Source organism: Microcaecilia unicolor, chromosome 13 (assembly GCF_901765095.1).
Source record: "Microcaecilia unicolor chromosome 13, aMicUni1.1, whole genome shotgun sequence".
In the NCBI taxonomy this organism is placed as follows: domain Eukaryota; kingdom Metazoa; phylum Chordata; class Amphibia; order Gymnophiona; family Siphonopidae; genus Microcaecilia; species Microcaecilia unicolor.
The window spans coordinates 80,293,158-80,303,342 of record NC_044043.1 but is presented as its reverse complement, the minus strand read 5'-3'; positions in this window follow the sequence as shown (position 1 = coordinate 80,303,342).

Here is a 10,185-nt window from a genome sequence, read left to right as displayed (position 1 = left end):
CCACAAGATCTTTAGAGGAGTTGGAGTCCAGGAATCACAGAGGCAGGACGGGATCTTTAGGGTAAGCTTGCCCAAATAAGTAGTTCTTGAGAGACTTCCGGAAAGTCAGATGACCTTGAACCGTTTTTACAGATTTAGGTAATGTATTCCACAAATGAGTGCCGATATAGGAAAAGGTGGAAGCACGTATGTGGTTTTATACTTGAGACCAGAACACAGCAGGGTAATGGAGGTTTAAGTATGAACGAGAAGATGGAAGCGAATTCCTCGGTGGTAAGTTGACAAAGCCATCCATATATGCTGGAGCTGCTCCGTAGAGGATCTTATGGACTAGGGTGCAAATTTTAAAAGTTCTTCGCTCCTGTACAGGAAGCCAGTGTAATTTCTCATGAAGAGGTCTGGAACTGTTGAACTTTGATGCTCCGAAGATAAGTCGAGCTGCTGTGTTTTGGGCAGTTTGTAGTTTTTTGAGAAGTAGGTCTCTGCATCCTGCGTATATGCCATTGCAGTAATCGATTTGGCTTAAGACTAGTGATTGAATTAAATTACAAAATACTCCTCTTGGGAAATAAGGCTTTAATGGTCTTAGTTTCCAGAGAGAAAAGAATATTTTCTTGGTGGTTGAGGTGGTATGAAGGCACAACCCCTGGGCTTAATCCAGGGGAAAGTACTTAATGCACTTCAGTAAAAGAGACCCATATTTAGTACAAACACAGGGGTCTTGTTACTGAGCTGTGGTAGATGCTAATATGCACCTAATGCAGAAAAAAAATGGAGTACTGAAGGATGCATTCAGATTCCTTCGGTAAATTTGATATACCGCCCATAGGAATGAGCTTCTGAGTGGTGTACAATATAATAAAAACAAATTAGAAAAGGAATGCCAAAAATCAATAGGAAAGAATAAAGCAAAGTAAAACAAAGACAAAAACATGGTAGAACCAATCAAGAGTTAATACATCTTATAACGTCATCACACATCTCACTTACTTTATAGAACAAGACAACATAAGAGAAAGTCAAGCATAGCCAACACAGCTATGCCCCCAAAACATCTTGAGACAAATATGAAGTAAAGAGCTCTCCAATGGCAAACACGAAGGCTTAGCATTCCAATACACCGGGTCAACTATGGTGAACATCTTAGGATGTATTGTTTCACGATTGCAAATGCGAAAAAGATGGCACTGCCAACTGATTCTGAGAAGCATCTACGTACACTAAAAAAAAAATCTTTTTTTTTTGAGGGGGCATGTGGGGGTGCAGGTAGCGATAAGTGCTCATGTGATCATATTTTTAAAAATGGTGGCACGCTAATGGCAACATTAGTGCATGACCGTTAATGTAAAACAATAAGGTCACATTAAAAATGGTGAGTCTCTTTCAATTGAAAGGAAGCTCTGGAATGAGGGGTTATAGAATGATGGTGAAAAGGGACGGAGTCAGAAGTAACCTGAGGAAATACTTCTTCACGGAAAGGGTGGTGAATTTGTGGAAGAGCCTCCCGGTGGAAGTGGTGGAGACGAAACAGTATTTGAATTCACAAGAGCTTGGGACACGTACATAGGATCTCTAAAGGGAGTGGTAGGGAGAGTAGATGGCGTGGATGGGCAGACTGGATATGCCATGTGGTCTTTAACCTGCCCACATTTTTCTATGTTTCTAAGACCTATATTTACTGCAGCTTAGTAAAAAGATCCCAGATTTACATATTTACTTCACTGACACTGAAGTCATGGAAGGTACTGTGTACTGTGAGATGGAAAACTTCAAGTATTCCTTCTAGTAAATGCTTGGAACCAGCACTCATTCAATATTGTAACTAATTTCCCACACTATTCCATAAAGTTTCAATTTCCCCCTTCACTGATTTCTTTCCGTTCTAGTACTTGGGAAAAAAGTAAACCTTTTAAAGATTTATCAGCAACTCTTTCATTCTTCTTGTCTCCTTGCGCTGGTACAGTAAACCTGACTTAGATTGATTATTTCTTTACATTCCTGTTCTGTTTTTCTCCCTTCTGTTTATCTAGCCTCTTTTGGGATCACAGTTCATTTTAGCTGTCGTTTTTGCCCCAACATGTTTACAACTGGAGGAGTACATCATTTTCAAGAGTTTTTTTTTTTGTCTTGTGGGAGGAGCTCATGGAAATTCTCACAATGATACAGAGCTTCTGATTTCAAGGTTAGTGGTTCAAAGCCAGGACCATGTGGCAGAAGCTTTCTTAAATAACCTCAATGAAATGAGAAGATGATCTTAACCCAGTTCCTGAAACCTTTGCAAAAGTGCTCAAAACCAGGGCCGCCGAGAGACTGGGCCGGGCCTGGGGCAAGCAGGTGGTATAGCAGAGGGGATGATGGTAAAGCTTTCATATTCAGTAGGTTGGGTTTCCTCACAAGAACTGGGTCAAAGCAAAAGGGCTGATAAACCCGGGGAAATCTCTCCCTCCAGAAGGTTGACCAATTCCAACTTTTCAGCAAAAGACCCCAGACCCCTCTGAAAGCTACGAGCTGCCAGATACTGCTGGGCCCAATGCAACCCCAAATCATCATCACCAGATGCCCTGAGCCTCCAAATACTCACTGATAGGACGGAGTCACTCTACTGACAGAAATGCTAATGCAGAAGGTACAAATAAACCAAGGAATGCTGATTATGAGAGCTACACTACTGTGCACAGGGGGATTTTTCAGGCTGGGTAGGCCAAATGAACTTCATCTGCTAATGTTGACTTCGTTACAGTGCTATAGTACTGATAAAGCCAAGGTGATCCGACCACAATTCTCTGAGTTTCATAGGATTCAATAAGATAAGTAGAATTTGCATGATTCATGATGGTAAAATATTCACAGATCAAGTTACTGCCCCACTCATATTCCCAAAATTGATGTAAAAGTAAGAAAGAATGTGTCTGGTTTCACCCCTTGTCATGTATAATATATGAGGTGGAGTTGATTCATCCCAAAGGACACAGTATATGCTAGTGCTTAAGTGATGTGCTAAGGAGCTTTGTGTGCACTGCACATTAATGGAGAATCACTTACCAACCAGTATTTAGAAACAGGTGAGGTCTCCATAGAGATTCGAGCTCTGAATCAAGAGTTCCTATGCATAGTAATGGTGTTCCTGATAAATGTTTTTTTGTGGTTTATTATACAGGTAGTTATTTAATAATGAATTAATGAACATTGACTTGCAATTTTTGATGCGTTTCAAATATCTGAAATGTGCTTGAGTGTGCGTATCTAGGGGGAGTCATTTTTTATAAAGCTTTATGTGTAAAGCCTCTTTTACAAACTTGTGCAGTGGTATATGCTCGTATAGATATGTGTGTTAAGATGGCATGTACCTATACATGTGGTACGTACAAGCATAGGAGCAGAGAACAAAAGCACAAGGAGCCTTCAAGACAGGGGAGCGTCAACTCAAATTTAGGAGGTCTTATGAAAATTGTCCCCTTAGGGTACATGTACGCATTCGGAACCAACTTCAAAGTATATGTAAATGCATGCATCAGCATTTGCACTCTAGAATGGGCTTATTGCGGGAACATATGATATAAACAGGCTTATTTTCGAAAGAGGAAAAACATCGAAAAAGTGACATAAGTCTGCATTTGGACTTTTTTTCTCACAAAAACGTCCAAATCAGTATTTGCAAAAACTCTTTTTAGACATTTTCCTCTGAAGTCCATCAGAAGTACGTTTAAATCTCAAGGGGGCGTGCCAGGGGCATGTCCAAGGCGGGACTTGGGCGTTCCTAAGATTTAGATGTTTTTTCAGCCATAATGGAATAAAACAAAAATGTCCAGGACTAAAACTTAGACGTTTTGAGCTAGACCTGTTTTTAGTACGAATAAGGCACAAAAAAGTGCCCCAGATGACCACTGGATGACCTCCCCTTACTCCCCCAGTGGTCACTAATCCCCTCCCACCCCCCAAAAATTGTAATGAAAAACATTACTTGCCAGCCTCAGATGTCATACTCAGGCCCATTACAGCAGCATGCCGGTCCCTGGAGTAACCTAGTGGAAGGTGCAGTGCACTTCAGACAGGTGGGCCCAGGCTCCTGCCTCCACCTACCTGTTACACTTGTGGATGAAACTGTGAGCCATCCAAAACTCACCAGAAACCCACTGTACCCACATATAGGTGCCCCCTTCACCCGTAAGGGCTATGATAGTGGTGTACAGTTGGGGGTAGTGGGTTTTGGGGGGGCTCGGTACACAAGGTAAGGGAGCAGTGGTCAGATGTGTACCTGGGAGAAGCTTATGAAGTCCACTGCTGTGCCCCCTAGGGTACCCTATTGCTGTCCTGGGATGTTAGGGGGACCAGTCTACTAAAAATGCTGGCTCCTCCTACATCCTAATGGCTTGATTTTGTGCGTTTTGCACTTGGACATTTTTTTTTTATTTCGAAAATGTCCCCCCACAAAATGCCCAAATCACAAAATGCCCCCCCCCCCCAAAAAAAAACGTCCATAGTATTAAAAAAAAAAAAAAGATAGACGTCTTTCATTTTTTGAAAATAATCTTCTTTCTGTTCGGAATTTGTACGTTTTGTGTAAAATGTCCAAATTCAGACGTTCTATCGAAAATGCCCCTGAAAGTGATATAAGCAGCACCTAGTCTGCTTTTTTAAAATTGACTTAAAATAGGAACCTTTTTGAACTTCTCACGTAGGCATCTTATGAGGACAGTGGTTTTGGCCTCCAAAAGCTAGTCCTATAGTGAATTAAGTTAGTCCCGTAAAAAGGTATGTTGGAGCAAAACAGAAGTATACTGCCCTAAAGAACTGTACATAAGTACATAAGTAGTGCCATACTGGGAAAGACCAAAGGTCCATCTAGCCCAGCATCCTGTCACCGACAGTGGCCAATCCAGGTCAAGGGCACCTGGCACGCTCCCCAAACGTAAAAACATTCCAGACAAGTTATACCTAAAAATGCGGAATTTTTCCAAGTCCATTTAATAGCGGTCTATGGACTTGTCCTTTAGGAATCTATCTAACCCCTTTTTAAACTCCGTCAAGCTAACCGCCCGTACCACGTTCTCCGGCAACGAATTCCAGAGTCTAATTACACGTTGGGTGAAGAAAAATTTTCTCCGATTCGTTTTAAATTTACCACACTGTAGCTTCAACTCATGCCCTCTAGTCCTAGTATTTTTGGATAGCGTGAACAGTCGCTTCACATCCACCCGATCCATTCCACTCATTATTTTATACACTTCTATCATATCTCCCCTCAGCCGTCTCTTCTCCAAGCTAAAAAGCCCTAGCCTTCTCAGCCTCTCTTCATAGGAAAGTCGTCCCATCCCCACTATCATTTTCGTCGCCCTTCGCTGTAATTCTCTTGGAAATTCTCTTGGACCTCATCCTTGGTAAGTCTGAGGCCTGAATACAACATGAACCATCTTTTCTGATTCAATATGGATTCTGCAGCCTGAGGCCTAGTTACAACCTGAATCATCTTTTCTACAAGAAAAACAACATGGATTATGCATTTCTCCCTGGCAGCAGTGTGCTAGTGACTTCATGTTGTTTACTCATTCTCCTTCCTGTGTATCTCCTGGGAAGTTGTGTAGGACAGAGCTTCACAGAGACAGTGTCTCCGGTAACATCTGTGAACCGTGGAGGGGAGTTTGGCCCTGCCAGACTACTAATGATAAGATGATCATGCTGGAAGCCCGCCAGGCCCCTTATAGGTAGGCCGGCGAGGGGCATGCCGAGCAGCCGCACATAACATGGCGGCTGCTGCCCGGCAGCTCCTGCGTCAGAGCGACCCTTCCTTTCCGGCTTCCCCATCGGTGATTGAGATGACGCGGCAGGAGACCCCCCTTGCCGTTGGTTGGGAAGCCGGAAGGGGCAGGGCTACAGGGGAAAGCATAAAAGCTGCCAACGAGGGCTAGGGAGCCTCTTGTTGGCAGCGAGCGGCGCGGGAGTTGGTTGGCAGCAAGCGGCGCGGGAGTTTCAAGCGCGGTATTAGCCGGCTATCAGATCAGCTGATTTTCCTCCCTTTTTTTTATTTTCTCAGTTTCTCACAAAAGCCGGCCATTTCCCTTTCCTTGTTCACGATCGCGGTGTAGCGGTGTCGCGCCTTTTTAAAAATTTTGCTTTTTTCCACAGAGCTGGCCATCTCGCAATTGCCAGGCCCCTTATTGTCATGACCATATATAACCTATTGTATAGAGGTACATGGTTCATGATTGATTCTTGATTGTCACCTGGACCCAGAGGACAGTGACAGCGCTGGATTTGGGAGAAGAAAAGAAAGGAACAAGGGAGATGAGAAGGAGAGCTCATGGTGTATGCATCTCTCTCGGAGGAGGGAGACTGAATTGCTTAAACACCTGCAAATTGTATCTCTGTAATGAGTGCAGCCCAAGCCCAAACTCAGAAGCTGATTGCAGGCTTCCTACAGTGAGTAGCCAGTAGCTTTGCAGAACAGGGACCTTGGACTACAACCTGACAGAGAAGTGGCTCACAGGGGGGGAATTCTGCTAGAGCCTTTAAGAGGAACCAAGTCTACACCCTATCTGGAGTAGTTACTGTAGACCACTAAGGGTAAGAGAAAAAGGATTTCCTTCTACAGTCAGGGAACCTTAGAGACACATGTTTTTTGCTAACAAAGGGTTGGTTATTTCTCAGGTACATGGTCTAGCCTAATTTAGCTTCTAAATTGGTAATCTCTTCTCAGATGGCCACTTTAGGCACTGTCGTACCCTTAGCCAAATGTGTCCAGTATAATTGCGGTTAACTTAGCAGAGTTCAAAAAAGGGTTGGACGGCTTCCTGGAGGAAAAAGCCATAGAATGTTATTGAATGGATGAGAGAATAATACCGTATTTCTAGGATGGGCGGGACAAATTGCTTGTTCTTTTGGCCGCTGTCGGTGAGAGGGTGCTGGGCTCGATGAACTCTTGGTCTGTCCCAGCATGGCGATGCTTATGTACCTGCATACAGGACGATGTAAGGTTTATTTATTTAGCACTCTGGAATCAGGGCTAGTGAATCTGAATGCTTAGCTCCTGGATGCATTGACAAACAACTAACACAAGGCCCAAAGATTTTAAGAATAGAAGCTGAATATAAGCTGATTTATTTACAAGCAAGTAAGACTAACCACAATAAAATGGAAATAATTAGAATGTAAAAGTTATATACACATGCTAGGTAGCTCAGAGCAGTAAACAAATCTTCTTATCAGAAAATAAGTCAGAGTAAACACTCACACTCTAGGCCCAGAAATCAGACCTTCTAATTCGTACTCACACAGTTTGTTTTTATACAACATGACGGAAGGCGAATATCTTCTCCTGTGATGTTGGTGCAGGACAGCAGATGAACCAGCTGTCAGGAAGTGCTCTGGAGTGTCCAGCAGTGCAGAGACAGGAAGAGGAATCCAGTGGAGCTCAGGAGCTGGAAGGATCTCAAGGTGATGACAACCTGGGGTCCAAAGAAAACTTTGTCCCTGAGAAGGTCTTATATGGTTCTGACAAGGGCACAGCTCCCAAAGATAAAGTAAACAATTCATTTTGTTCTGGATGTTCTCACCTCGAACCACAAGAATGTCCACTTCACGTCACTGAAGATGCAGTCCTTGGAATTCAGGGAAGACCTGGGACCCAGGCACCACAGTCTCTGGGGTAGGTCAAATTTTTCTTCACTCAGCGTGTAATTAAACTCTGGAATTTGTTGCCAGAGAATGTGGTAAAAGCTGTTAGCTTAGCAGGGTTTAAAAAAAAGGTTTGGATGGCTTCCTAAAGAAAAAGTCCTTAGACCATTATTAAAATGGACTTGGGGAAAATCCACTGCTTAGCAGTATAACATGTATTGATTGTACTTTTTTGGGATGTTGCCAGGTACTTGTGACCTGGATTGGCCACTGTTAGAAACAAGATGCTGGGCTTGATGGACCTTCAGTCTGTCCGAGTATGGCAGTACTTATGTACTTATTGCTGCACAAGACGTTCAGGGTACAATGGTTGTGAAATGATTGCATCAACCAAGTAGGCCACAAGCAGTTTCTTGCCAATATGCAGACCTTGGCATGTACAGGCTGTATTGAAGCATTGTCCGATGTGTAAATTACAGGAAGTAGTCAGCCAAGCTCTGTTTGTACCTATATAGGCAGGGGCTTAGACCCATACCACCTTATTTTTTCCTTTTTTTAAATGTATTTTTATTTACTTCTTTTTTTGAACATGTTTATGGAAATCAGAGCTCCTGCTGCATGTGCTGACAAAGTATAAGTGTATTTGCTGGCATTCGTATGCCTGTTTTACAAAAGGTTGCATATTCAGCCGAGCCTTCTGTAGAATACTTGAGGCCTGATGTTCAAAAACACTTATCCGTAAGGTAGCAGCTGCTATTCAATTTCAGTGCCCACTCCATGAATGTTCAACAGCCTTATATGGATAGAAATCTCTGATCGTGCCATGGCAGAGTTTGAGTGTTTCACCGGTCTACAAAGAGCCTTTGATATTATTATTATTATTTGTTGCATTTGTATCCCACATTTTCCCACCTATTTGAAGGCTCAATGTGGCTTACATCGTACCGGAGGTGCGTTTGCAGTCTCCGGTGTTTACAAATACAGAGTGATGTTGAGATGAGAGAAAGTTCATGTGGGACAGCTACGTAAGCCACAAAGAGAGTCCAATTCTCCCGTAAAAACAACAGAAAAAAAACAACAGAAAAAAAAAAAACGAAAAAAAAAACCAAAAGAACGGAAGAATCCAGAAAGACCAAACTCGAAGATATAAAAAGCCAAATTTATTGCAAAAGACCCTACACGGTCCGTGTTTCGGCCAAGGAGGCCTTCTTCAGGGGTCTAAAAAAAGGAAAATACAACACATATATCATAAAAATAAAACTTAATAATTACATGTATATTTAAAATAAACATGAAAGTATAAGATCAAAGATAAACCGCAGTTAAAAAAGCTCAATAAAAATATATATACCAAATATGCAAAGGTAATATATAGTTACAATGGTAGAAGTGTGAGCCATAAACATATAGAATTATCTTGTAAAAAGTGAAGGTTAAAAGGAGAAATGATAGTACAACCAAAAGACATATATAATAATGCGACCAAAAATATATATATATACGGCCTAGGACTTTCATTAGTAATATTTTAAGTATTAGCATGCAATTGTAGATATAGCCACCCTTGGATAATAGAAACCGAAGAACCAAATATATGTGTATATAACAGCAAGCATAATTATTATTGTAACTATATATTACCTTTGCATATTTGGTATATATATTTTTATTGAGCTTTTTTAACTGCGGTTTATCTTTGATCTTATAGTTTTATGTTTATTTTAAATATACATGTAATTATTAAGTTTTATTTTTATGATATATGAGTTGTATTTTCCTTTTTTTAGACCCCTGAAGAAGGCCTCCTTGGCCGAAACACGGACCGTGTAGGGTCTTTTGCAATAAATTTGGCTTTTTATATCTTCGAGTTTGGTCTTTCTGGATTCTTCCGTTCTTTTGTTTTTTTTCTTTTTTTTCGGACAGCTACATAAGGTCATTGAACAGTGGGAGAGTTGCGTTTTGTGCATTTTGAATTCTAGTGTTATTGTGTTGCAGAGGTCAGGCATTCGTTGGGTTGCCTTTTTAAAAAGATACGATTTTAGTGTTCTCCGGAAGTGTAGATGGTCGTACGAGGTTTTCATGGCTTTTGGTAATGCGTTCCACAATTGGGTGCTTATGTAGGAAAAGTTGGATGCGTAGGCTTTTGAGTTCTTTTGCAGCTTGGGTAGTGCAGGTTTAGGTACGTTCGTGATGATTCGGATGTGTTTCTCATAGGTAGGTTGATCAAGTTTGTCATGTATCCCGAGGCTTCACCATAGATAATCTTGTGAACCATTGTGCAGATCTTGAAAGCAATGCGTTCTTTAATTGGGAGCCAATGTAGTTTTTCGCGGAGGGGTTTTTCAGCCATTCTCTCTATATTTATTTATTTATTTTGGTACATTTATGCCCCGCATTATCCCACAAGAGCGGGCTCAATGTGCCTTACAATGTTACAAAGGGTACAGTTCAGGGAGGGTACAGATCAAGGGGAGAGACAAGATCATGAGGATAAGACAAGGGTGCATGTCAAGGGAGATGTAATCGGTGGTGAGGCGGGTACAGTCGATAGGAGGAAACTTAGAGCTTAGTATT